We start from the raw sequence: 27,998 nt of genomic DNA, 5'->3' as shown, positions 1-27,998 counted from the left end.
ATGCAGATAAATCTACGAAAGTCGCGCATTCGTGCTACATTCGCAACGGGCAGCTGCCGCACTAGGGACACCGAAGAGGCGACAGTTACTTGACTGCACACTCTAGGATTACACACCGACGACGCGGACGTCGACGACTCGCCGACAGCACCAGTTAAGTGAAGGCCGACTTTGAAAATCAAAAAAGCTTAGCTTTAGACATTATGTCTAAATAATGCTGTAAAGACTTAATGCACAAGGAATGGTACCTTCTCGTTGTCATTTAATTTACGATAACTACAAATTATCACACTGAACTGCATTTCTTAATAACGGTGGTTCCCAATCTTTCTTTGACCGTTACCCCTGAGCGCAATCAGACATGCTAACACGTACGCAGTTTAGGGGATACATGCGGCTGATCACGAGAAAAGTGCCTATTTTTGAAGGAAACGCGTATTTGTTAAGTATAAGCATATATATATGCACGGAATACCAAAAAAGTACTTATTTTCATATGGAAGCAAAAAGATCAATTAACTGTCTGCTTTCACCAACTTATTCATGTTCCTATGCCAAATATGCTGCAGACAATTTCATACATCCTAACCATGGTAGCTATTGTTGGCTTTGCATATTGTTGCGTATGGTATACTGGGTGATCAAAAAGACGGTATAAATTTGAAAACTGAATAAACCACGGAATAGTGTAGAGAGGTACAAATTGACACACATTGCTTGGAATGACATGGGGTTTTGTTAGAACCAAAAAAATACAAACGTACAAAAAATGTTCGACAGATGGCGCTTCATCCGATCAGAATAGCAATAATTAGCATAACAAACTAAGACAAAGCTAAGATGATGTTCTTTACAGAAAATGCTCAATATGTCCACCATCATTCCTCAACAATAGCTGTAGTCGAGGAATAATGTTGTGAACAGCACTGTAAAGCATGTCCGGAGTTAGGGTGAGGCATTGGCGTCGGATGCTGTCTTTCAGCATCCCTAGAGATGTCGGTCGATCGTGATACACTTGCGACTTCAGGTAACCCCACAGCCAATAATCGCACGGACTGAGGTCTGGGGACCTGGGAGGCCGAGCATGACGAAAGTGGCGGCTGAGCACACGACCATCAGCAAACGACGCGCGCAATAGATCTTTCACGCGTCTAAAAATATGGGGCGGTTATAATAGAACCCCATGTCATTCCAAGCATGTGTGTCAATTTTTACCTCTCTATCTACATTACTCCGTGGTTTATTAAGTTTTCAAATCTATACTTACTTTTTGATCACGCGGTATATCCATGTTGCTCACTGTTAACGGTTCTTGATCAGTGCGCCCAACAACCTATATTTTCCTGTTGGGGCTGTCTGTTTCGAAGTATCGTATATTACTGTGTGTGCCAAAATGGGGGGAAATTTTCCAGATTTGAGTGACTTTGTAATGGAAGATTTATAACATGTTACGGAGAACACCCAAAGCTGTACACAATGGGCTAGGCAACAAGGTCTTTTGAAGAACGATATGGTTTGTGAAAATGGGAATTGTGTTGGATACAACGAGATGAAGCTGGAGAAAACTACAGGGAAAGATGGCGAAATTTGGCGCTGCTCCGTTGGCAGGGACTGTAGAAAGAAATGTTCAATCAGGGAAACGTCATTTTTTGCTGGCAGTGATTTAGACATTTCTAAAAAAAATGTTTTTGAAATTCCGTGCATACATATGCAATACATCATTTTTATAAAAAAATTTTGAGACAGTTAACTGATTTTTTTGCATAACACTTATCTTGACACAGTTTTATTTTTAAAATGATGAAAGACGAATGATATTTTGTGTGTGTGTGTGTGTGTGTGTGAGAGAGAGAGACAGAGAGAGAATGAATGACGAAGGAATTCGTGATGCCTCGCAAGTGCTGCCCACAACCCGTCAGAAAAGAAAGCTAACTACCCACAGTCAGGGTAGACACTTTCTACAAAACACACTTACCTTGCATCACCACTATCCACTGCCGCACTTGGTTGACTTGCACACAGCGACCGTGTTTAAAATCAAACAAGTCGGGATGTGTGCATTACCCTTATTCTTCGTAAATCACTTGATTGCTGCAGCACTTACCTCTGAACTAGCAGAAATTGGAAACTTTAGGCTGTTGATTTGTATCTAATAACTATAATAATAATAATAATAATAATAATAATAATAATAACAGTAATATTGCGTAGGCCTATAGGACTTTAGTAGCCCTTAGTAGTTACTGCTGAGTCTTGCTGTCAATTAATTCATTTATCTGTTTCGAAACGAGTAATGAAGCCATTCTGAACTACTACAGGTACTATCCATAACATGGAGAATAAATTTTCTTGGGATATTTAGCATTTATTACGTACAGATCTCACTTTTATCGTCAGCCATGTACGGGACAAAGTACAAAGTATGTGTATAGTGGGTGGACTATGTGGGGAACCCATAACTTCCACCGCACTTATGCTAGTAATTGTGGAAAAGTAATTATTGATAACTCATATAATTAGTATTAAAGTCCCACAATGATAGTAATTATGTTTTGAAAATAATTTAGTTTCGTGACTAAAACAGAATGGAATCGCTTAGTTTCTACCCCTCCGAAAATTTTGTTTTACACCTCAGGGAATAATTACTTCTAGGTTGGGAACTAGCGCTTTGTAACGTTCAGAATTATAATTAAAACTTGTGTCGTTCAGAAAACCTTTTTTACTACAGACGATACAATTCTGCAAATCCATTAAATCGCTTTCGAATATGCGCATTTATTTGCGTGTTTGCCGGTGTAATTTTTTTATTTGCATCTTCCTCTATTTTTGGACCAACTCTCGTGTGGGTTATTGTGTGCTGGAAAGTTGTGGAGTGTCGGCCATTATGTTAGCAAACAGTAGCCTAACTGGACTGTCCACGTATGTCTGGCGAATAATTTTGTTAAGGTCAAATATTATTGTGTGTGTGTGTGTGTGTGTGTGTGTGTGTGTGAGAGAGAGAGAGAGAGAGAGAGAGAGAGAGTGGACTGTCCACGTATGTCTGGCGAATAATTTTGTTAAGGTCAAATATTATTGTGTGTGTGTGTGTGTGTGTGTGTGTGTGTGTGTGTGTGTGAGAGAGAGAGAGAGAGAGAGAAAGAAATTCGTAAGGTTGGTTGAAATGGCTCTGAGCACTATGGGACTTAACTTCTCAGGTCATCAGTCCCCTAGAACTTAGAACTACTTAAACCTAACTAACCTAAGGACGTCACACATATCCATGCCCGAGGCAGGATTCGAACCTGCGACCGTAGCGGTCGCGCGGTTCCAGACTGTAGTGCCTAGAACCGCTCGGCCACCCCGGCCGGCAATTCGTAAGGGACCAAACTTCTAACGTCATCGCTCTCTAGACTTACAAACTAAAACTAACCTAAACTCCCTGGCCGAACAGGCCTTGGAAGACCCCACGGTACCGACCGGCCGCCGTGTCGTCATCCTCAGACCACAGGCGTCGTTGGATACGGATACAGAGGGCCACGCAGAGGTCAGCACACCGCTCTCCCGGCCGTATGTCAGATTCCGAGACCTCGGTTTGCCTCACAAGGGCCGACTGCACCCCGCTTGCCAACAGCACTCGGCAGAACTGATGGTCACTCATCCACGTGCTAACCCAGCACGACAGTGCTTAACTTGGGTGATCGGACGGGAACCGGTGTTACCACTGCGGCTACGCCGTTACACGCCAAAGTCCTCGGGCATCGGAGTGTGTGTTCTTAACATAAGTTAGATTAAGTAGACTTACACAGTCTTTAAACTAACTTATATTAAGACTTACACACTGCTTAAACTAACTTATGCTAAGGACAGCACACACACACTTATGCCCAAGGAAGGACTCGAACCTCCGCCAGGAGGGGCCGCCCAATCCGTGACATGGCGCCTCAAACCAGGCGGCGAAAACATTATTGATTTTACAATGAAATGAATACCCTTAGCTGCATACAGGCGTTGGTATAAGTCAACAAGGACAGTTGAAAATATGTGCCCCGACCGGGACTCGAACCCGGGATCTCCTGCTCACATGGCAGACGCTCTATACATCCTAGCCACAGAGGATAGTGCGACTGCAAGGAGTTATCTCTGGCACGCCTCCCGTGAGACCCACATTCGCAACTTATTGTCCCGCACGATATTCATAGTGCCCCTGCCCATCATACTCATTACTCGCGGCTTTACTGCCGATTCCCGTCATAGTTCGGGCGCTGTTTGTGCATCCGCAGAGAAGATGATGGTCAAATGGCCGGTGAGCCATATATTATCTGTTCTTTCAGACATGTCCGAAAGAACAGATACCACCTTCATATATATATTACTGATTTTGACACGTGTATGAATGAATAATCATCATACCGTAATATTAGGAACCTTCCTTGCGTGTGTCAATGCTGAGCGCAGTATTCGATTAATCCTGACAGAAGCTGAATATTCTTGGTTTCAGTTACTTCAAAACAAGGCGAGACGTTTCAGGGTTCCTCCACTGTTATTGGATGAACACGGTAATAATAGCTAGATTAGAGGCACCCCTGTTTCGCCACAGGCTATTTTGTTTTCCTGTCTTCACTGCAGTTTAATTTGGAAGAGTTGCAAGGAGGGATAACTAATGTGGTCGCTGATATTAACTAAGGCGCGTTGGGGCGTATGTAGTAAAATTTGTGTGTCGTAGTAACGTTGGACGCTTCAGAGACTATACCCATATTAGCGCCTGTAATGTGAATTAAGAACTTGGGAGATACTGTATCCACTCCTGGGTGTCTCTTCTTACCCGTATGTCTAGTTTTCCTGCAGCCGCCTTCAGAATGCTCAGATGTTCAAAATGGTTCAAATGGCTCTGAGCACTATGGGACTTAACTGCTGAGGTCATCAGTCCCCTAGAACTTACAACTACTTAAAATCTAACTAACCTAAGGACTTCACACACACCCATGCCCGAGGCAGGATTCGAACCTGCTCAGATGTAATTATGAATAACATGTTATTTCATTAAAAACAGTATTCATTTCGTATGAGATTTAAAAAAAAAATCAAAGCCGGCCGCGGTGGCCGTGCGGTTCTGGCGCTGCAGTCTGGAACCGCGGGACTGCTACGGTCACAGGTTCGAATCCTGCCTCGGGCATGAGTGTGTGATGTCCTTAGGTTAGTTAGGTTTAAGTAGTTCTAAGTTCTAGGAGACTTATGACCTAAGATGTTGAGTCCCATAGTGCTCAGAGCCATAAAAAAATCAAAGAATTCACATAAGTCGTATAACACATATTGTGAACTGCGAAAAATCCCCATGGGTGAAAACTGACACATCCATTACATCAGACGAACTAATTCCCTTCTTCCTGTCATATAATACATTCCAATTCATTGTTTGTAAAACAAGAACAATTACACTGCGAAATTAGCAGATACTATGCGGGGTTCTGACCACACACGTCTTCTCCAGAAGACGTTTTAGTTCCGTAAATATTTATCAGAAATCTAAAAATCCGTGACAAAGCGCACTACTTCATTTGTAGGCTAGCTGACAAACCCGGCACTGTCCAGGTATTGATTTTGCTAAATTTCTAGTAGAAACAAAAACTAATGTGTTTGTAGTGTAAAATAGAAAAAAGTTTCATTCCTAGGTATTCGTTAAACCACCTTTGCCGCCGTTTCACGTGTTTACAACGCGACTTCGTAAACATTTCTATGGAAACGCCTCTTCATAGCACTACTGCTGACGGCTATTGTTTTCGCCAACGGGCGTTTGCACTTCGCAGTCGGAAGCTGTCAAAAGCGCTTCGAGATGTCGGGGAAATCCTTAAGTTGACTCGACTGTAGGAGTGTGTTAGTAGTAAAGAACAGATGTGTTGAAACTTCACGCATGATGCGGCATTTTTTCACACATCTCAGCGTATGACTCTGTATTACAAGAACTTGTGTAGTACCCGTTATACAATTTTGTAGGTACATTTAGCGGCAAATGTGATTGCTGGCTGCGAACAGAGTTTGTAGCTCAGAAGTAATAAATGTAGACGTCATGCGTGGTGCGGGAGTTTTCACGCATCTCCTTATTATGAAGTCATATCTCCAGAACCTGCACCGCGATTGTTGCCTGACAGTGTGTAACAAGTTTGGCTGAAATCACTCCAGTGGTTTAGAGGGAGCGCCGGCCGTGGTGGCAGAACGGTTCTAGGCGCTTCAGTCCGGAACCGCGCGACTGCTACGGTCGCAGGTTCGAATCCTGCCTCGGGCATGGTTGTGTGTGATGTCCTTAAGTTAGTTAGGTTTAAGTAGTACTAAGTTCTAGGGGACTGATGACCTCCGATGTTAAGTGCCATAGTGCTCAGAGCCATTTGACCCATTTAGAGGGAGATGTGGAAAACGAAAACACATATATACACAATTTTATAGGAAGTATGGATTATACTACCTGTGACGAAGTGAACCCTTACCTTCCTATATGAACTTCGCCGCTGCAGTTGGTACAGAAACACTAGCTGTTTCAAAGAATACAGTTCGGTTGTCAAACAGAAGTTGCTCTTTATTCACACGAAGCAATGTGTGCGAAAGGTAAGGGTATATCAGTTCGATCTCAAGTTTACACACTTCTTCACAAGCGGCTTCTAATCAAATTGCTTGCTGCCTACGGGGAATCGCCTCGGCTGGGTGGCTGGATTCGTGGTATCCTGTAGAAAGGTCGCAGTTCGTAGTAACTCGCGGATTGTCACAGAGTAAAACTGGAGTGATATCCCGAGGAACGTAGTACGCCTTCTCCTGTTACTAATTTATGTAAATGACTTGGGTGACAGTGGTCTAGTGATCTGTGGTGCTTTCATTCTGCGATGAACTGAGTCAGCTTCCGCGCGTTCAAGGAACGAAGACCAGGGCTCGCTGTTGGAACGATGTCTGTGCGTGCGACATCAGCTCTGAACATTTCGGTGAATGTGCTCTGAGGTGAGAAAAGCCTCGGACTGTATAGTATCAATCGTCGAATGGGAACTGTTTCGCAGGTGCCACGGAGCAGGACTATACTCTGTTCATCATAAGAATAAACCTGATGTAAACATAACTCTATGCATTTTTCCGCTTTTGCTTGGAATCTCATTGGATTTCGTATCACGTGGAGTGGAGGCCGAGTTGTGACCAATACAATCAAGTACAATCGTAAGGATACGTTTTACGCTGTGTCACGCGCACATAGATTGAGCGATAATGTGCGGAACAGCAGTTTTACCGGCGCATTAAACTTGGACAGTTCTGGCCAACCAGCGGTCCAACTAACCAGCAATGGTGTGGGCAGTTGCAGTTTAAACGTACAAAGAGACGGGCAAAGAAACAATATAGCCTCGAATGTCATTTCATTTTTAAACAGAATGAAATAATATTCGGCAAAACTCCAGCGTTACTGCGCGCTTCTTAGGCGGGTCGTTTGAAAAGTCCGTGCAAAAATAAAAACTACTTACGTGTTTGGGGTAAACCTTTTTTATTTTTCGACATAGTCTCCCCCCATGAACCATGGACCTTGCCGTTGGTGGGGAGGCTTGCGTGCCTCAGCGATACAGATGGCCGTACCGTAGGTACAACCACAACGGAGGGGTATCTGTTGAGAGGCCAGACAAACATGTGGTTCCTGAAGAGGGGCAGCAGCCTTTTCAGTAGTTGCAGGGGCAACGGTCTGGATGATTGACTGATCTGACCTTGTAACATTAACCAAAACGGCCTTGCTGTGCTGGTACTGCGAACGGCTGAAAGCAAGGGGAAACTACGGCCGTAATTTTTCCCGAGGACATGCAGCTCCACTGTATGATTAAATGATGATGGCGTCCTCTTGGGTAAAATATTCCGGAGGTAAAATAGTCCCCCATTCGGATCTCCGGGCGGGGACTACTCAGGAGGACGTCGTTATCAGGAGAAAGAAAACTGGCGTTCTACGGATCGGAGCGTGGAATGTCAGATCCCTTAATCGGGCAGGTAGGCTAGAAAATTTAAAAAGGGAAATGGATAGGTTAAAGTTAGATATAGTGGGAATTAGTGAAGTTCGGTGGCAGGACGAACAAGACTTTTGGTCAGGTGATTACAGGGTTATAAATACAAAATCAAATAGGGGTAATGCAGGAGTAGGTTTAATAATGAATAAAAAAATAGGAGTGCGGGTTAGCTACTACAAACAGCATAGTGAACGCATTATTGTGGCCAAGATAGACACAAAGCCCATGCCTACTACAGTAGTACAAGTTTATATGCCAACTAGCTCTGCAGATGATGAAGAAATAGATGAAATGTATGACGAGATAAAAGAAATTATTCAGGTAGTGAAGGGAGACGAAAATTTAATAGTCATGGGTGACTGGAATTCGTCAGTAGGAAAAGGGAGAGAAGGAAACATAGTAGGTGAATATGGTTTGGGGGGAAGGAATGAAAGAGGAAGTCGCCTTGTAGAATTTTGCACAGAGCATAACTTAATCATAGCTAACACTTGGTTCAAGAATCATGAAAGGAGGCTGTATACATGGAAGAAGCCTGGAGATACTGACAGGTTTCAGATAGATTATATAATGGTAAGACAGAGATTTAGGAACCAGGTTTTAAATTGTAAGACATTTCCTGGGGCAGATGTAGATTCTGACCACAATCTATTGGTTATGAACTGCAGATTGAAACTGAAGAAACTGCAAAAAGGTGGGAATTTAAGGAGATGGGACCTGGATAAACTGAAAGAACCAGAGGTTGTAGAGAGTTTCAGGGAGAGCATTAGGGAACAATTGACAGGAATGGGGGAAAGAAATACAGTAGAAGAAGAATGGGTAGCTCTGAGGGATGAAGTGGTGAAGGCAGCAGAGGATCAAGTAGGTAAAAAGACGCGGGCTAGTAGAAATCCTTGGGTAACAGAAGAAATATTGAATTTAATTGATGAAAGGAGAAAATATAAAAATGCAGTAAATGAAGCAGGCAAAAAGGAATACAAACGTCTCAAAAATGAAATCGACAGGAAGTGCAAAATGGCTAAGCAGGGATGGCTAGAGGACAAATGTAAGGATGTAGAGGCTTGTCTCACTAGGGGTAAGATAGATACTGCCTACAGGAAAATTAAAGAGACCTTTGGAGAGAAGAGAACCACTTGTATGAATATCAAGAGCTCAGATGGAAACCCAGTTCTAAGCAAAGAAGGGAAAGCGGAAAGGTGGAAGGAGTATATAGAGGGTCTATACAAGGGCGATGTACTTGAGGACAATATTATGGAAATGGAAGAGGATGTAGATGAAGATGAAATGGGAGATAAGATACTGCGTGAAGAGTTTGACAGAGCACTGAAAGACCTGAGTCAAAACAAGGCCCCGGGAGTAGACAACATTCCATTAGAACTACTGATGGCCTCGGGAGAGCCAGTAATGACAAAACTCTACCATCTGGTGAGCACGATGTATGAGACAGGCGAAATACCCTCAGACTTCAAGAAGAATATAATAATTCCAATCCCAAAGAAAGCAGGTGTTGACAGATGTGAAAATTACCGAACTATCAGTTTAATAAGTCACAGCTGTAAAATACTAACGCGAATTCTTTACAGACGAATGGAAAAACTGGTAGAAGCCGACCTCGGGGAAGATCAGTTTGGATTCCGTAGAAATGTTGGAACACGTGAGGCAATACTGACCTTACGACTTATCTTGGAAGAAAGATTAAGAAAAGGCAAACCTACATTTCTAGCATTTGTAGACTTAGAGAAAGCTTTTGACAATGTTGACTGGAATACTCTCTTTCAAATTCTGAAGGTGGCAGGGGTAAAATACAGGGAGCGAAAGGCTATTTACAATTTGTACAGAAACCAGATGGCAGTTATAAGAGTCGAGGGGCATGAAAGGGAAGCAGTGGTTGGGAAAGGAGTGAGACAGGGTTGTAGCCTCTCCCCGATGTTATTCAATCTGTATATTGAGCAAGCAGTAAAGGAAACAAAAGAAATATTCGGAGTAGGTATTAAAATTCATGGAGAAGAAGTAAAAACTTTGAGGTTCGCCGATGACATTGTAATTCTGTCAGAGACAGCAAAGGACTTGGAAGAGCAGTTGAACGGAATGGACAGTGTCTTGAAAGGAGGATATAAGATGAACATCAACAAAAGCAAAACGAGGATAATGGAATGTAGTCAAATTAAGTCGGGTGATGCTGAGGGAATTAGATTAGGAAATGAGACACTTAAAGTAGTAAAGGAGTTTTGCTATTTAGGGAGTAAAATAACCGAAGATGGTCGAAGTAGAGAGGATATAAAATGTAGACTGGCAATGGCAAGGAAAGCGTTTCTCAAGAAGAGAAATTTGTTAACATCGAATATAGATTTAGGTGTCAGGAAGTCGTTTCTGAAAGTATTTGTATGGAGTGTAGCCATGTATGGAAGTGAGACATGGACGATAACTAGTTTGGACAAGAAGAGAATAGAAGCTTTCGAAATGTGGTGCTACAGAAGAATGCTGAAGATAAGGTGGGTAGATCACGTAACTAATGAGGAGGTATTGAATAGGATTGGGGAGAAGAGAAGTTTGTGGCACAACTTGACTAGAAGAAGGGATCGGTTGGTAGGACATGTTCTGAGGCATGGAGGGATCACAAATTTAGCATTGGAGGGCAGCGTGGAGGGTACAAATCGTAGAGGGAGACCAAGAGATCAATACACTAAGCAGATTCAGAAGGATGTAGGTTGCAGTAGGTACTGGGAGATGAAGAAGCTTGCACAGGATAGAGTAGCATGGAGAGCTGCATCAAACCAGTCTCAGGACTGAAGACCACAACAACAACAACAGTCTCCTTTTAGACTTACACATATCGCCCAACGCTGTTCTAATTTATTGATCCCTTCCGAATAACAGGAATTGCCCAACTCTGTAAAATTTGTTGCTGCAATCACCTCCTCGTTTGAATAAAATCTTTGTCCCGCCAGCCATTTCTTCAAATTGGGGATCAAATAGTAGTCCGAGGGACTCAAGTCTGGAGAATAGGGGAATGTGAAACGAGTTGGAATGCTATTCCCATTAATTTTGCGACCACAACTGCTGACGGGTGTGCTGGTGCATTGTCGTGATGGAAAAGGCCTTTTCTGCGGTCCAATCGCCGGCGTTTTTTCTGCAGCTCGGGTTTCAGACGGTCCAATAACGATGGATAATATGCACCTGTAATAGTTTTACCCTTTTCCAGATAGTCGATGATGATTATCTCTTGCGAATCCCAAAAGAAAGTCGCCATAATCTTCCCGGCCGAAGGAATGGTCTTCGCCTTTTTTGGTTCAGATTCTCCCTTGGTAATCCATTGTTTAGATTGTTGTTTGGTCTCAGGAGAACAGTAATGTATCCATGTTTCATCCACAGTGACGAAACGACGCTTAAAGTCCGGCAGATTCTTCCTGAACAGCTGCAAACCGTCCTTGCAACACTTCACACGATTCCGCTTTTTGGTCGAGCGTGAGCAATGGCGGAACCCATCTCGCGGATAGCTTTCTCATGTCCAAATGTTTATGCAAAATATTATGTAACCATTCATTCGAGGTGCCCACAGCACTAGCAATCTCACGCACCTTAACTCTTCTGTCATCCGTCACCATATATCACGGATTTCATCAATGATTTCTGGAGGGTTGAACGTTCAGCATCACTTGTGCCCATACGGCCACTCCGAAAATTTTGAAACCACTTGTAAACTGTCCTAATCGAAATGCAGAGTCACCGCAGTGTTTTCAATCTTCAGTCTCCTGAGGCTTTTCGTGTTTCATAAAGTAATGTTTAATCACCACACGAAATTCTGTTTCCTCCCTTTTTTGACAGTCACTCGACTTCCTTGGTTCACACGAATGTCAAACACACAGACGAATAGGGCTGAGACTTGGTGTGCGTTCTTTCCAAAGATGCTACTAACTAAACATGACCTCGGTACGCGCCGGTGGTGCCATCTCTCGGACTTTTCAAACGCCCCTCGTAGCTGACCGGACGGAAAGCATAAAATGCCCTCGTTCCAGGGGGGCGCAGAAAGCAACGTGTTTTCTCAGTTGTGCGCATGACGTCACGGTGGAAGCAGCTGTGCCAAACAGTACACAGTTCGAATTGTGTGTGTGATTGTTTTTGTTGTGTTGTTTTGTGTTTGAAGGAGTATTTTGATTGAGTTCTTTCTTCTGAGGTACTCAGTCAACAGCGGAAACATTCGGAATTCGGGAGTGTTAACGGTTTTTGCTGTAATTGATATTTGGTTCGGAACTGAAATAGTTAGCGACAGTGGACAGCGGAATCAACATTGTGTTCGCCAGCTCTATAGTTTATGGTTCGTCTTGTGAAATTCTTATTGGAGAATCTACAAGTGAGTGAGAAAATTAATTTTTACAATGCCAGGCTGTTCTGTAAAGGCTGTTATTCCTACAACTGGAGCACAAAGGGAACTGACGTAATGTATCACAGTTTCCCGCGTAATGAAACATTACAAAAACTATGGTTGTCGAAATGTTGTAGGAAAGACAGTGTAAATGTTGCGCATGCAAGAATATGTTCTCGCCATTTCGCAGAAACAGATTACTTAAGGGATTTACAGTCTCAATTGCTTAATTTGCCCCGAAAAAGAATGCTCAAGCCAGATGCAGTTCCTTCGCGCAATTTGCCGTGCAGTAGTGCGACTGTCAATGTGTCACCCGCAACAGAAGACAGAACCAAACGGTATAAGAAACGAGAACTACATAAGAAATCTCTGGAAACTCTGGAAAAGCTGTCACCAAATAAGAAACATCATAATAAGAGCACATGTACAGATGACAGTTTTTTTTTTTTCAGACACAGATAAAGTTACTTTGATGAATACTATAGCGACTTTAGAAAGAAGGAATGCTGTTCTTGCAAACAAATGTGTGCAACTTCGAGCTCTTAAGTAAATTCATTTCAATGCCATTAAATGAATAGTTTCTGATTTATTTGACCCGTGGTTTCGAATTTCAAGTGTGTGTCAGTGTGGTTGTGATCTGACATTTTACCGATGCGTGAGGCATAAGCTGCGAAAGAATATAACTCATCAGTTTTAACTGGAATATTTTAGCAGCAGAAAAGCAGTTTAGACATCTCATTTCTGGTATAAACAAAATCTTCCGCCAAAAACTTTACGTAACCGCGCATGCCGTGTCGTCTGCTCGTGAGCGCTTGCTTCCACGCTGACGTCACTAGGCCAGCCAATGGCAGAGCAGAGCGCTTACTGCCCAACCTTATTGTTTAGTAACCTTGCCTCGTTCTCACTTGACATAGTATTACGATCAGAAACGAGAGTGATGAAAATTCCTAACGTTTTCACAGCGTAATTTTTCTGACAGAATGTGATGCAAAAGTATACTGCATGGATTTCACCGAACTGTTGAATACTGAAGCCACTGAGGATAATAATTATAGTCAGCCGTCTGGTAACCTCTTAGCTCCTTCCTAATCGGAATCCAAGAAGTACATTTCAGTTGCGGAACTGTCGTCTGCTACGTTGATGATGGATCAACAACAGAATCCACGAAGCCACCCATTTTCTCCTGTTGTACGACGAGTCACTCTATAGGCCGCCAACGTTCGGCAGTACATGAAAAAGCAGCGTGCGTTAGTTCCAGTACGTCCGGCAGCTTGACCGTCTTGTCACTTCCCGGGCCAAATCCCCTAACTTGGCTAGAGATCAGTACTGTTGTAATGGTACAGTGTAGGGTGTCCATTCGTCCCGTTTTTCCCGGGACAGTCCCGTTTTTTACCAAAATGTCCCGCTGTCCCGAAAGTTTTTTTGGGGACGCTCATATATCCCGTTTTTTTTACGATTCCGCTTGGCTAGAGTATTTTACGCTACTGGTTGTTTGACTTGCTATTAACTGCGCAATTATTAACGCTAGGAAGCGTGGGATGACTTTCAGCATACCCCAAACATGTACCACACTGTCAATAATCGCAAGTTAATTTTAAACGCACTATAGGTTACGAATAACAACGAAGATTCTTCTCTTCTAAATCGATGCACTGAATCTGTCCTTTCGTTCCAGAGATACTCTACACCACTGATACTTGCTCTCTGGCTTTCGTCACCACACTGTTAATGTTTTGCCCTGTGCAATCAATGTTTCATTATGCCGAAACGAAAGTGTAATTTAACAGCAATATAAAAAGCGAGATTCCTTTCATCACTGGTAGTGGCGAAACTGTAGAATGTACGTTGTGCAGATCAAAATAAGCTATTGGTCATGGTGGAAGGTCTGACATTGTGAATCACATTACTATGTAAACTTAAAATCAGTAACAGAAATTAATAGGCAGTTGGCAGCACAAGAAGCTACGTTTGCATACCACAGTGCAATGGGCAGCCATAGCTTTAAGTCAATGGACTGTACTACATCAGTTGTTAAAAAACTTTTCAATCCTAAATTCACATGTGGACACACAAAATGTAATGCAATCATTTCAAATGTTATTGCACCGTATGCAGCTCAGCAGGTTTTAAATGAACTGAAAAGTGCTCGATTCATTTCTGTAATGATTGATACATCGAATCATCTGGATTTGAAGTTGGTTCCTCTCCTTATAAGATATTTTCACCCTGAAAAAGGCATCACGGTGGAAGAGCTCGAATTGGTTAATTTAACAGGAGAAACTTCAGATTTATTTCAGAAATATGTGCTGGAGGTTTTAAAGAAATATGAGCTTGAGGGAAAGGTGATTGCAGTTTCTGCAGACAACACTAACACCAATTTTGGTGTTAAGCAGAGGAAAGGAAAAAACAATTTGTTCTATAAGCTGCAACAGAATGCAGTGAATAATATAGTAGGTGTTGGCTATCCAGCACATGTGGTGCTCAATTCCTTACAAACTGGCTTAGATTGCCTACTCATCGACTGCCAATTAATAGTAAACAAAAGCTACCAGTATTTCCACAGTAAGGGTTGAATCTCTGAAGTCATTCTGTAAGTTTACTAAAACTACACTCCTGGAAATGGAAAAAAGAACACATTGACACCGGTGTGTCAGACCCACCATACTTGCTCCGGACACTGCGAGAGGGCTGTACAAGCAATGATCACACGCACGGCACAGCGGACACACCAGGAACCGCGGTGTTGGCCGTCGAATGGCGCTAGCTGCGCAGCATTTGTGCACCGCCGCCGTCAGTGTCAGCCAGTTTGCCGTGGCATACGGAGCTCCATCGCAGTCCTTAACACTGGTAGCATGCCGCGACAGCGTGGACGTGAACCGTATGTGCAGTTGACGGACTTTGAGCGAGGGCGTATAGTGGGCATGCGGGAGGCCGGGTGGACGTACCGCCGAATTGCTCAACACGTGGGGCGTGAGGTCTCCACAGTACATCGATATTGTCGCCAGTGGTCGGCGGAAGGTGCACGTGCCCGTCGACCTGGGACCGGACCGCAGCGACGCACGGATGCACGCCAAGACAGTAGGATCCTACGCAGTGCCGTAGGGGACCGCACCGCCACTTCCCAGCAAATTAGGGACACTGTTGCTCCTGGGGTATCGGCGAGGACCATTCGCAGCCGTCTCCATGAAGCTGGGCTACGGTCCCGCACACCGTTAGGCCGTCTTCCGCTCACGCCCCAACATCGTGCAGCCCCCTCCAGTGGTGTCGCGACAGGCGTGAATTGAGGGACGAATGGAGACGTGTCGTCTTCAGCGATGAGAGTCGCTTCTGCCTTGGTGCCAATGATGGTCGTATGCGTGTTTGGCGCCGTGCAGGTGAGCGCCACAATCAGGACTGCATACGACCGAGGCACACAGGGCCAACACCCGGCATCATGGTGTGGGGAGCGATCTCCTACACTGGCCGTACACCACTGGTGATCGTCGAGGAGACACTGAATAGTGCACGGTACATCCAAACCGTCATCGAACCCATCGTTCTACCATTCCTAGACCGGCAAGGGAACTTGCTGTTCCAACAGGACAATGTACGTCCGCATGTATCCCGTGCCACCCAACGTGCTCTAGAAGGTGTAAGTCAACTACCCTGGCCAGCAAGATCTCCGGATCTGTCCCCCATTGAGCATGTTTGGGACTGGATGAAGCGTCGTCTCACGCGGTCTGCACGTCCAGCACGAACGCTGGTCCAACTGAGGCGCCAGGTGGAAATGGCATGGCAACCCGTTCCACAGGACTACATCCAGCATCTCTACGATCGTCTCCATGGGAGAATAGCAGCCTGCATTGCTGCGAAAGGTGGATATACACTGTACTAGTGCCGACATTGTGCATGCTCTGTTGCCTGTGTCTATGTGCCTGTGGTTCTGTCAGTGTGATCATGAGATGTATCTGACCCCAGGAATGTGTCAATAAAGTTTCCCCTTCCTGGGACAATGAATTCACGGTGTTCTTATTTCAATTTCCAGGAGTGTAAATACAAAACTCTACTTGGGCACAGCAAGACAAGGTGGCTATCTCTGCTACCAGCATTGGAAAGAATTGTAGAGATATTTCCTGCTTTGAAATCATATTTCATTTCCCTTGATAAGTGTCCTGTTACCCTTAAACAATTATTTATAACCCTGTGTCTATTGGTCTTCTACATTTTTTTTTTTGTTAGCCAGCTAAAATCTTTCTCCACAACAATTAAATGGATTGAGAAACAAGAAATTACAATAGTGGAAGTTTATCAAGAACTATACAAATTATTGGGCAAATTACAATGTAGAAAATCTGAAAGATTTCTCACATCCTTTGTAAATGAGACTCTAAGGAAGCTGGAAGAAGAGGGTGCAATTACTGGTGAACAATTTCATATTTCTACTGACATCTTCTATGACTCTTGCACTGAGTATATAAAAGAATGGTGTTTACCATTTCTCACACCTTTTAAATCATTTGACTGGGTTAATACTGAAAAGGAGCAGCTACAGTGGAAGGACTGTTGTGTTTTTGTTAAAAGTATTGTACCAAATTTTCCTGTTGATGAAGACAAATGAATTTTCATGTGAACACAGCTTCATAAAAAGTGAAGAAGGAGACAAAGAAAGTGTTAGTGCAACGTGGTGTAAAATATTTGTTTATTTCAAAAGTAAAAACATTAACATGAAAAACATGATTCATTTGGGGAGTTTTGTCTGGCAATTTCTGGGTCAAATGCTGCTATGGAACGTGTGTTTTCGTTGGTGAACTTTTTGTGGTCAGACGAAAAAAACAGAATGAAAGTTGAAACAGTGAGGGCCTTGCTCATTGTCAAAACACACTTCTTGATAAAGTACATAAAGGTGAAAAGTATGGTGATAGTGTGGCAGAATAATTGTAAAAAGTGATTTGGGATCATCTGAGTGCACGTTGTAAAGGTAAACTTGTATGTCTATTAAATTTAGTCAATACAATATTTATGTCCCGTTTTTTTTTTCTTCATTGTCCCAGGTTTTTCTCTAATTTATTTTAAATGTCCCCTTTTTCAATGAAAATGAAGTGGACACCCTAGTACAGTGGCAAATGTAAAAATGAAGCATTTGTATGGTCTGTTCCATGCTGTGAAAATAATGGTTTTTTTATGTTTCTACGACACACATCTACGTCTGTGGTATAAAACAGTGAACATAGTCTAAATGAAGAATATTCAGTTTTTCATTATTGTCTTAAAAATTAAATTGTTATGTTTTTTAATTTAAGCAACCTTTGTTAACAGTCTTTCCTAAAATATGGATAATTGAGAATTTATATGTGAAACGAAAACAGGGATTTCGGGTGTAATATAATTAAAAACAAGAAGACGCGCATTATTAATAAAAAGTGATGATGAATTTTAGAGCCGGCCGGTGTGACCGTGCGGTTCTAGGCGCTTCAGTCTGGAACCGCGTGACCGCTACGGCCGCAGGTTCGAATCCTGCCTCGGGCATGGATGTGTGTGATGTCCTTAGGTTAGTTAGGTTTAATTAGTTTTAAGTTCTAGGCGACTGATGACCTCAGTAGTTAAGTCGCATAGTGCTCAGAGCCACTTGAACCATGAATTTTACAATTACGAGATGTGAGTCATTCAATTTGAACGAGAAAAAAAATTGACTTCAGCAAGACTTGAACCAGGGAACTATGCGCTGCAATAAGTGAACAACCTATAAAGCTACCAACTGAGTTGTACAAGAACTTGCATTTGCGTTGCAATTGTAACAACACAATCCCTTCTTACTTCAAAGCCATTATCTCTGTAAAGTTACGACAAACATTAGCAACAACCTATTTCTCGGCACTATTTAACCGTTTTCTACTACCGAGCGGGAAGCAGCCTCAGTCATTTTCATACTTCGTATTAACAGCGCGATAATCAGAGCACAACAATGCAGAGGTTGTGACTACACGATTATTGAAACAAAACGTACATAACCTAAGCGTAATTAACAAAAACGTTGATTGCTGTTAAAACATTTCAATATCTTAAAGCTTCATTTAAGGTAACTTAGTAATGCTAATACATAAGTAGGACCTACTTCCAAGAGCGTAAAAACACCAGTATACGTGTGCTACGGCTTCTGACCAATCATCGCGTTTATTCTTATAATGAAAGAATTATAGACGAGTATACTCCGAAATACGTCAGCGTCACGTGTTCCAAATTCTTCACACTCTGAGACAGCAACCGTACGACATAAAGCTCACCACATACGCTACAGTAACGGAGCCTTATTATTATCATCTGCAACAGATGTAGAACTCATCTGGAGACATTATTTTCAACATAGAAACGTCGGCACACTATCTCACAATCCTGTAACTAGATGAACAACAGCCGAAGCGGATGTTTTCGAAACGGACTGCTAAGTAAGACCACGGTATCTGCTGCAAAAGTCGAGACTCATTTTGTTATCTCTTTAAAATGAACTTTATTCCACTCGTTACAATTTCTTAGGTCGAAGGTATTGTCAGCGCAACGGTACTACCGTGTAACTGTAGTGTTTGCTCCACGTCCCTCCATACAGTTTTTTTGCTCGCGTTATCTTGTTGCTGTTGTTTGATGATAACTGGGCCCGCGGCTTCTACGACCACAGCAGCAACAACTTTTTAAATGAAACCATTCCGCCTGTGGCTGCTAAAACATTGTTTATTGCGATTGCCATTTCGACATGTGATCATTTTCGAGTATTCTGAAAACAACCCGTCTCCGAGTATAGTACAAGTAATTATCAAACTGATAAACGATGAAAGTGGAAATTTGGGAAATTTTATACCTACATACGTTGTCACCCACTAAATAACATAAAGCTGTGACGTGCCATGTAATAGCAGTTGCATGTGGCGGTGTGAATTTATCTGCTGTTCAATGTACCATACATGTTGGAAAGCTTGTGAGACAATAGCATAAACATTTGAGTTTAAATTTGATGTAGCAGGCGTTGTAAATGGCTCACACGGGAAAGATGTAAACATATGAAGTGTGTCAGCTATGAATTGCAAAGATGCCATTACATGGAGCCGATATTATATTGTTTGTGACACGTGAGCGTCGAAAACATCGAGGAGTGTCAGCTATGAATTGCAAAGATGCTAATACATGGAGTCTATATCGTATTGTTTGTGACACGTGAGCGTAGAAAAGGAATCCACAAAGGTAAAACGGGGAAGTGACTATCAATTCACAATAAAACAACATGCAACAGTTCAGATACAGAAGAGGGTCTACAAGCTGAGATATAGGTGAGTGTAGCGGTCACATACGTAACATCTCATCATACAAGAAATTTGAACTGAAGTGTTTATGTCATTGTTTCACAAGCTTTCTAGCGTGTACGGTATATGGAACGGCAGATAAATTCATACCACCAAATACAACTGCTAATACACTTCATGTCACAGCTTTATGTTATTTAGTGGGTTACAACGTCCCATGTACCGCGAAGGAGATTCTGGACTCAAGCCGTTTATTTTGAACAGCTAACTGCTGGTAGAGGAACACTCACATACAGCTGTAATATGACCGGAAATACAAGCTAGCACAAGTTATTTGTTAACTCAATTGAATCTGCATCTCATTTTCTTGAATTGAATAAAGTAAAAAGTACTGTGTCTAATGCCAGTTTGCTCGTGCAAAATATCCTCGATGTTGCACTGAATATCATCACTGCTAAGTAATGCGCGTCGTCGACGTTTCAAGATCGTCATCTGTTTCGTAGTTTCATTTCAACGGAAGAGAAGGTCTTTTTCTAAGCTGCTGACCATGACTGAAAAAGGTTCATTTACCGGCAAGATACGAACACGAGTCGTCAGTCCATAAAACCGAGAGATAGGTATATACATTTTACACAAATTTACATAAGAGCAAAAACTCCAGAGTAGAAGCAGAAAATTTCCAGAGTACGCTTCGTGTTTACTTCCCCTGACAAAGTTTGGCGGTCACGTTAAGATTTCGATCGTTGGTGAAATATTCCAGTTGTTGGTCTTTGAAACAAGAACTCCAGGAAATACTTTATTTATAATAAATAATATTGATTACTGTATTTAAGTTAATAAGAAATACCCGCAATCTTTTAGAAAACAAAGGGCGAAAGAAAGTTTTCTGGGTGGAGGTGGGCGCAAACCCGCTACTTTTCTCTTCACAACGCACGACACATCTTGGCTACGAGTTCAACAAGGAACTCTGGCCTCTGTATACGGTACGCACTGTGTCAAGACCGTATCTACAGACATCATTATTTATATTTAACTATCACAAATTGTATCGAAACAACGGGTTTTTGATAATCATCATTGTGCCGTAGCATTCAAACTATATGCTTTCATAGCACCAAGTTATAACACTAAAAATTTGAAATAAATGAAGCGTTTCTCTGCCGATATATGGTTTCCTGTGAATTTATTGTAACAAACCGTAGCTAAAATGACGGTTTTTAGAGAGATGCTCAACCAAGTACGTAGTTTAACTGAGTAGAATATGGCGGATCTTAAGTTTTGCGTGTGACGTCTCACAGGCCACGTTCCTTTGCACGTGCCAGATTCTTCACATTACAGCCTCCGCACTGTAGTGGAACGTGGAATTCCACGCTGTGACGTCACCATCTCTTTGGCCCCGTGCGTTTTCGCGTCCCGTGAGAGGACGGCTGCTCATATTTACTATTCACGGCTGCACTAGCTTTCTGGCGTAGCGCTAATAAATTATAACACAGACACCACCCGTGTGAAAACCGTATCAACATCCCTTCACTACTTCCTGAGATGAGGCCAGAGAAGAACGCAGCGGGCGACATTTTACTTACAGTAGGCCTATTTACAGACACAGATGTCACTGCGTTTTGTACTCGTGGGTACAGGTTCAGGGCGAGTATACGAGTACCGCTTCACTGACTGAGTGGACATCATTTTCATCTCATTATGAGACGCGTGCAGTTAACGAGTCCTCACTAACACACTTAAGGTCATTCAGTGTAACGCAACGAGATTCCGCCATAACTTGATTTCACGGTCATTTGGACTATATAAATTGAGATCGACCATCCCTTTGTGTTAGAAGATACACTGACGAAAGGGGCAATTATGTAGCTGAGGCACAAGTACGCAAAACAGCGGCTACGCCAATACGTGCTACACGCGAAAAGTTGCAATCTGACTGCAGCATGCAGTGCTGCCGTTTAAATGTTGCCGCGTAAGCATCTGGTGACCGGAACTGTTGGTCAATAAAGGATGCAATCAATTTTTCAGCAGCTCTTAGGTGGTTGAACTACGGCGCTGTCGAAGCTTGCAGTTTATTGGTCCGTGTTTCCTGGTACGTTTGCAAAATCGAATACACGTTCTCCCGTACGCACAGCTCTTTTCTACACACATAACATACACTTTTCTTCAACACCATTCCGTTAATCTGATTAAAAGAAACTTAGGGTATACATCACTAAACGCTTAAAACGGTGAAACTGGCTCAATTACTTCCAGGTGCAATCAAAATTTCATATTTCGTATCTATATACGATTATTGACTGAATTTAAAAATGTCAAATGCTGTCTTATTCTGCGCATTGAGAAGCATAATCTTGCGTTAACCCTTTCGTGGGCAAAATTATTGAGCAGTTTTTTTAAATGAATGGAGAGCAGATACTAGTTAACAGATAGGTATATTTATCATACAGAATATCAAATTTGCTCCATCTGTGAAAGTGAGGTCACACAACAAAGTGGGAAGTATTCTTCCCACTGCCCTTCCTTGGAGTTCAATGACAAAAACAACTTTTTCAATATATGTCATATTTATTTGATAAATTTACTTCTCTTGTTACAATGATTGTTCACAATTACTTGCCACGAAATTTTCTGAAACACGGGTCTACGCAAAGTGGTATTTGAGAATATGTACAAACACAGCGAGTGCTCTTTTGCGCAGCTTCGGTACTACAATGGCGGCACGTCCAGTAGGTTTCTCCTAAAATGGGTCGATGCTCCCCTACAGACACATGAAGAAAATCTTCAGATACTTTACCCCTTTTTGCCAGAAAGACAGGCTTTTGCCCACGCCTTTTCTGCGACGAGAAGCCAGCGATCAATTGTCTGGCTAGATGAATCCTGTATGTGAGCTGATCGTGCTGTCCACTTTCTCTTTTACTTATTTTCCACAGGATGAAACTGTTCACTGCAGAAACGTCCACCAGCAAATAAAATATTGTGTGCCACCATTTTACAGAACGCCTGCCAATAGCATACCTTTCTCGTAATTGATCAAACTTATCGACACCACCCATTATTTTGTTGTATTCTGCCACAACTTCAGGACAAGAAATCTCTGTACTAGTACCATCCTTGTTTTTCCTTTTCACTGTTGCTGTTTCTCACGGGTCATGAATTGAGGACAGGAAAGTGACTGGACGGTTATCCATCCATTTTACTGCAGAACCGAGTTTTAAGAGCCTCTATAAGTGAAAAATCTGAGGACGTTCTTGAGTGATGTATGTATCTCTTTGTGGAGGCCGCGAAATCTAGCTTAGAAGGGGGCCGTACGAACTTCCCCTCACAGGTTTTACTCATATTGACAGAGTGTCCTAGGGTAAGGGTAGGACTTCAAACGTAGGGAAAAAGGAAGACGAAACACACTACCGTTTTCGGGGAACTTATAGATCTCATAATTAAATATTTCCCTGAGACATTTAACCACAAGAAATGAATTAACGTCAGTGGGTTCTATTTTTTATTTTTAACTGTAGATTTGTTGTTAACATTTGTGTTGTTTACAACATTATGTAGAAGTTGCATTTATAACTTCATTGGCGAAAAGTGGGTGTAAGCATTAGTTAACATACCTTACATAATGTTATTGACCATTTATTTTGGTAGCTGTTCTGCTACACAATATACAAGTTGACATCTGCAAACAGCAAAACGTATTTTATTTTTCTGTTTGTTATGCATTTACGAACGGAAATAAGACTGTATCACGTTTTCTTTCTGTAACTTACAGTTTTGAAGTTGTGGTGCTTTCAACTGTGTTGTTGGCGAAGTAAATAGGCTTACTTCTTTGCCTGCGTTCGCGTTGCAATGCACTTTATCCGATTACTCAAAACATAGGCGGAGTTTTCGCTGCCATTACGTGTTGTTGTGACTGTGTGGCGTTCATTTGTTTCGTAGCGTGTTCTGCTGGGTGAGGCGCGCGAGTTTGAATTGTATTTGGCGTTGGTTTGTGTGGGTTTGCGTGTGTGTGATGTGTGTGTTGTTGAGTACTGGGCAGAGAGAGAGAGAGAGAGAGAGAGAGAGAGAGAGAGAGAGAGAGAGAGAGAGAGAGAGAGAGAGAGAGAGAGAGAGGTTCTTTTTTTGTGGTGTGTGTGTTACTTGTATAGTTCTGCTACTGTCGAGAAGAGGGTTTTGTTGCGCAGTGATGTGCATTCATTGAGTACTTTCTTTCCTTGGGCTATTGATTTTTGGATGTGATAGTTTTCTTCTATAGTTAATTTTTGGTATAGGCTGCTGCTAGTTTTTAGGATGTGGAGGTCAGTTTCAATGTTTGTTGGGTGCGAAACAAATGAACGCCACACAGCCACAACAACACGTAATGGCAGCGAAAACTCCGCCTATGTTTTGAGTAATCGGATAAACTGCATTGCCACGCGAACGCAGGCAAAGAAGTAAGCCTATTTACTTCGCCAACAACACAGTAGAAAGCACCACAACTTCAAAATTGTAAGTTACAGAAAGAAAACGTGATAGTCTTATTTCCGTTCGTAAATGCATAAGAAACAGAAAAATAAATTACGTTTTGCTGTTTGCAGATGACAAGTTGTATATTGTGTAGCAGAACAGCTACCAAAATAAATGGTCAATAACATTATGTAAGGTATGTTAGCGCCAAACCGGAGTTGCTGTTGGTGTAGCGCCTAGAACCGCTCGGCCACCTCGGTCGGCATGATTGTGCAAATTATCAATTTTTTAATGAATATAATTTTCACTATATCCATCCCAAAAATAGGAAAACAATGTTTTTGCAATGAAATTCGAAATACAAACATAAAAATATAAACGTGCCAACTATCAATCAAATCAGTACAATCGTTTATGTTTTTGTATCTACATTTATTTCAAGTATAACGTGTAAACTGTGGAGCACTGTACAAATCAGGATGGTACTGATCACAGAAACATGGAAGACAACGGTTATTGTTACGTACGGCACACGTAATGGACGCTGAATTTTTGTATGTGTTTCGGTTTTTTCAACATGTCTACTGAGAAACAAACTTGGATCAGATTCATGAACAGTTCTCGGTCATTACATAATTTCGTGGCATACCACGCGTATCTATTGCGGGGATGATGATAAAAAAGGTATCGTCAGCGAAATTGTATCCAGTCTTCGCGCTTATGAAACTAAACGCCTACTCGCTCTCTGGGATGTTGGTGACCGTACAAAGTACATCTGCGTGCCTATAATTTTCAAAGTCGATCCCTTAAACAACGGCCGACAGTTGCGTCTTCCTGTTTACATATGCTGAAGTCGTACTCCTATATGGCCTGTCAGTGTGAATCGAAGCAGACTCCTACCACTTCGCAGGAATCCTTCAGCCCGTCTCTGCCAGTTCACTGATCTCTTTCTCATTTGTTCCATCTTCCTGTGTCACACTTCCCAAGTCCTTGCACCTTTCACCTTCTTCAGTTACTCACCTTCAATCTTAATTCCGCTAGTTGGTCTTCCTTTCTTGCTAGTTGTAACCAGGATGGTACGGTCCCCCTGTTAAGACTGTGTAGTCGCAGCGCTCAGATGTGGTTAAGCCGTCATCTTCCCCGCGCCCATACTTGCATGAAATGACGAAGGAACACTATTACACGTTACAGTGGGAAACACCGCCTGCGACGCATTTCATTGGTTTGACAGTGAGGATGTTCACAATAAGCGAACACTGCTGCCACTAGAGTGGTCCTCTCAACTTCTTCTTCCCATCTTAGAACTTACCGAGTGTAGCCTGGAATCAGCACGACGGCGTTAATTGGCGGCCTTTTTTTGCCACAAAGAAAAAACGTCCTAACATAACTGTAGGTTTGAACACAGGACTTCTACGTTCATAGCAGCAGCCCTTATCGATTGAAGCACGGTACCACAACAACATGCGCCACTTCCAACACAACACACGTATTCACATCTGTGGGAGCTTGCTCTTACTTTCCTTTAGATACAGGCTGTGTCATAATCAACTAAAAAACTGTACTACATTCTGAACAGGCCATGAAGCTCCTCAAACCACAGGCGTCACTGGATGCGTATATGGAGAGGCACGTGGTCAGCACACCGCTCTCCCGGTCGTTATGATGGTTTTCTTTGATCGGATCCGCTACTATTCGGTCGAATGGCTCCTCAGTTTGCCTCACAAGCGCTGAGTGAATCCCAACATCGTTCGGCAGACCGGATGGTCACCCATCCGAGTGCTGGCCCAGCCCGACAGCGCGTAACTTCGGTGATCTGACGGGAACCGGTGTTACCACTGCGCCGGCAGGAGTGGCCGTGCGGTTCTAGGCGCTACAGTCTGGAGCCGAGCGACCGCTACGGTCGCAGGTTCGAATCCTGCCTCGGGCATGGATGTGTGTGATGTCCTTAGGTTAGTTAGGTTTAATTACTTCTAAGTTCTAGAGGACTGATGACCTCAGAAGTTAAGTCGCTAAGTGCTCAGAGCCATTTGAACCATTTGTTACCACTGCGGAGAGGCCGCTGGCACTGTCATAATTAACAGCGTATACATATACAGTTCAAAGTACACGATCTGTACCTCTGTCTTCCTCTCCGTCGTTTCCTTCGCATCTCCATTCCGTGTATCTTATTGGGAATTCTCTTGTTTTCTATTCTCTTTAAGTGCCCATACCATGTCGACGTTTCTACCCGGCTCTGGTTTCTCTTTCACCATTCCCCTTACCCTTTTCATTCACACTCTCTCCCCTTATTACTGCTATCCTACTTCTGAAAACTCCATGTCAAATGTCTTTAATCTTCTTACATCTCTTTTCTTTATTATTCATGTTTCAGATGCATAGGTCGGTACTGGGATGTAGTAACTTCTATTATGCGCTACTTCTCCGCTTTTTTGTGTGAGTTTCCAACCCAGGCTCCTACCAGCCCGTCTGCCACGTTCACTGATCTCTCTCTCATTTGTCCCATCTTCCCGTGCCACACTTCCAAAGTCCTTGCACCTTCCACCTTCTTCAGTTATTCTCCTCCAATCTTAATTCCGCTAATTGGTCTTCCTTTCTTGCTAGTTGCAACCAGGATTTCACATTTGTTGACATTAAATTTCCTTCCATACTGTCTCTCAGTTTCTTCCCAAGCATTCAGCTGTTCCTGAATGTCCTCCTCCATGTTTTCCCAGATCATCAACTCATCTGCAAACACCACTGCTTTCGTCTCGTATTCTCCAGTTTTTCTGCCACCTTAGTCGTTATCTCATCCACGACCACGGTGCATTGCCCCGTTTCACGCCACTTATTTGCTGCAACCAACCAGTCCTTTCATTTCTCCACTTTCGCACAACTCAAACTTCCACAGTGCATCTCCCCCTCTCACCAGACTTTTCTTCTGCAGCCGCTGTCCAGTCTCTTTTCTATATCGAGAAAGCCCATCAGGAGGGTCTTCCCCAAACTCATAGTGGAGGTCGTGGAGGTGACATCGCGGGCTGACCTCCCAGATTCCTCTCCCCCTTTGTTCGGATTCGCATACCCTCGGCACTCCCTTTCTTGAATATAAGGACAATTAGCAGCCCATTTCTAATGTTGTGGAGTCTTCTCATTCCACACAACCCTCATCACACGATAGAGCTACTGTTTACCATGTCCCCTGCTGCCTTACCCATTTTGACACTTACTTCGTCCACACCTGGTGCCTTCCCTCCTTTCGCCTTGTCCGGTGCCACTTCATTCCTCTTCCCCCCCCCCCCCCCCCCCGCCCCTGCCACGCACGAAGAGATTCTTCCTTCCGCACTGTCTTCAGTGTCGCTTTATTATTAACCTGTTCCCCAAAGTACACGATAACAGACGCAAAAAAAGTTCAGTACACAGGGCCCCTAAAACGTGTACCTTAAGAGTTACGGGCAGTACTTCAACTTCGATACTGTGAAACAAATCACTTCTACTGCAAGCTCTTTGGTTTGCATATCCCGGTACGACAGTGCACCAGCACACACCTCAGCAGTTGTGGTCGTCGCAAAATTAATGGAAACACGACTCCACCTCGTTTCACATCCCCCCTATTCTCCACACTTGGCTCCCTCGGACTACTATTTGTTCCCCAATTTGAAGAAATGGTTGTCGGAACAAAGATTTTATTCAAACGAGGAGGTGATTGCAGCAACTAATACCTATTTTGCAGACTAGGGCAACTCCTATTATTCGGAGGGGATCAACAAATTAGAATAGCGTTGGACGAAGTGTTTAAGTCTAAAAGGAGACTATGTCGAAAAATAAAGAAGGTTTACCGCAAATATGTAACTATTTTATTTTTGCACGCACTTTTCAAACGCCCCTCGCACACAACAAAAATACTCATATCGTCCTGTAGTGTGAAATGCCTTACAGCTTCCGTGTCATCGGGCGCGCTGA

At 42.9% G+C, this 27,998-nt stretch overlaps 1 long non-coding RNA gene across 1 annotated transcript in view; it reads right to left on the bottom strand.

Annotated features, from left to right (window-relative positions):
* LOC126108662 (uncharacterized) overlaps window positions 1-27,998 on the bottom strand; it is a 45,791-nt gene that overhangs the window by 17,273 nt on the left and 520 nt on the right. The gene's annotated exons all lie outside the window — the stretch shown is intronic.

This window comes from Schistocerca cancellata, chromosome 11 (assembly GCF_023864275.1).
Source record: "Schistocerca cancellata isolate TAMUIC-IGC-003103 chromosome 11, iqSchCanc2.1, whole genome shotgun sequence".
NCBI classification, from domain to species: domain Eukaryota; kingdom Metazoa; phylum Arthropoda; class Insecta; order Orthoptera; family Acrididae; genus Schistocerca; species Schistocerca cancellata.
This window is presented reverse-complemented; position numbering and strand designations above follow the sequence as displayed.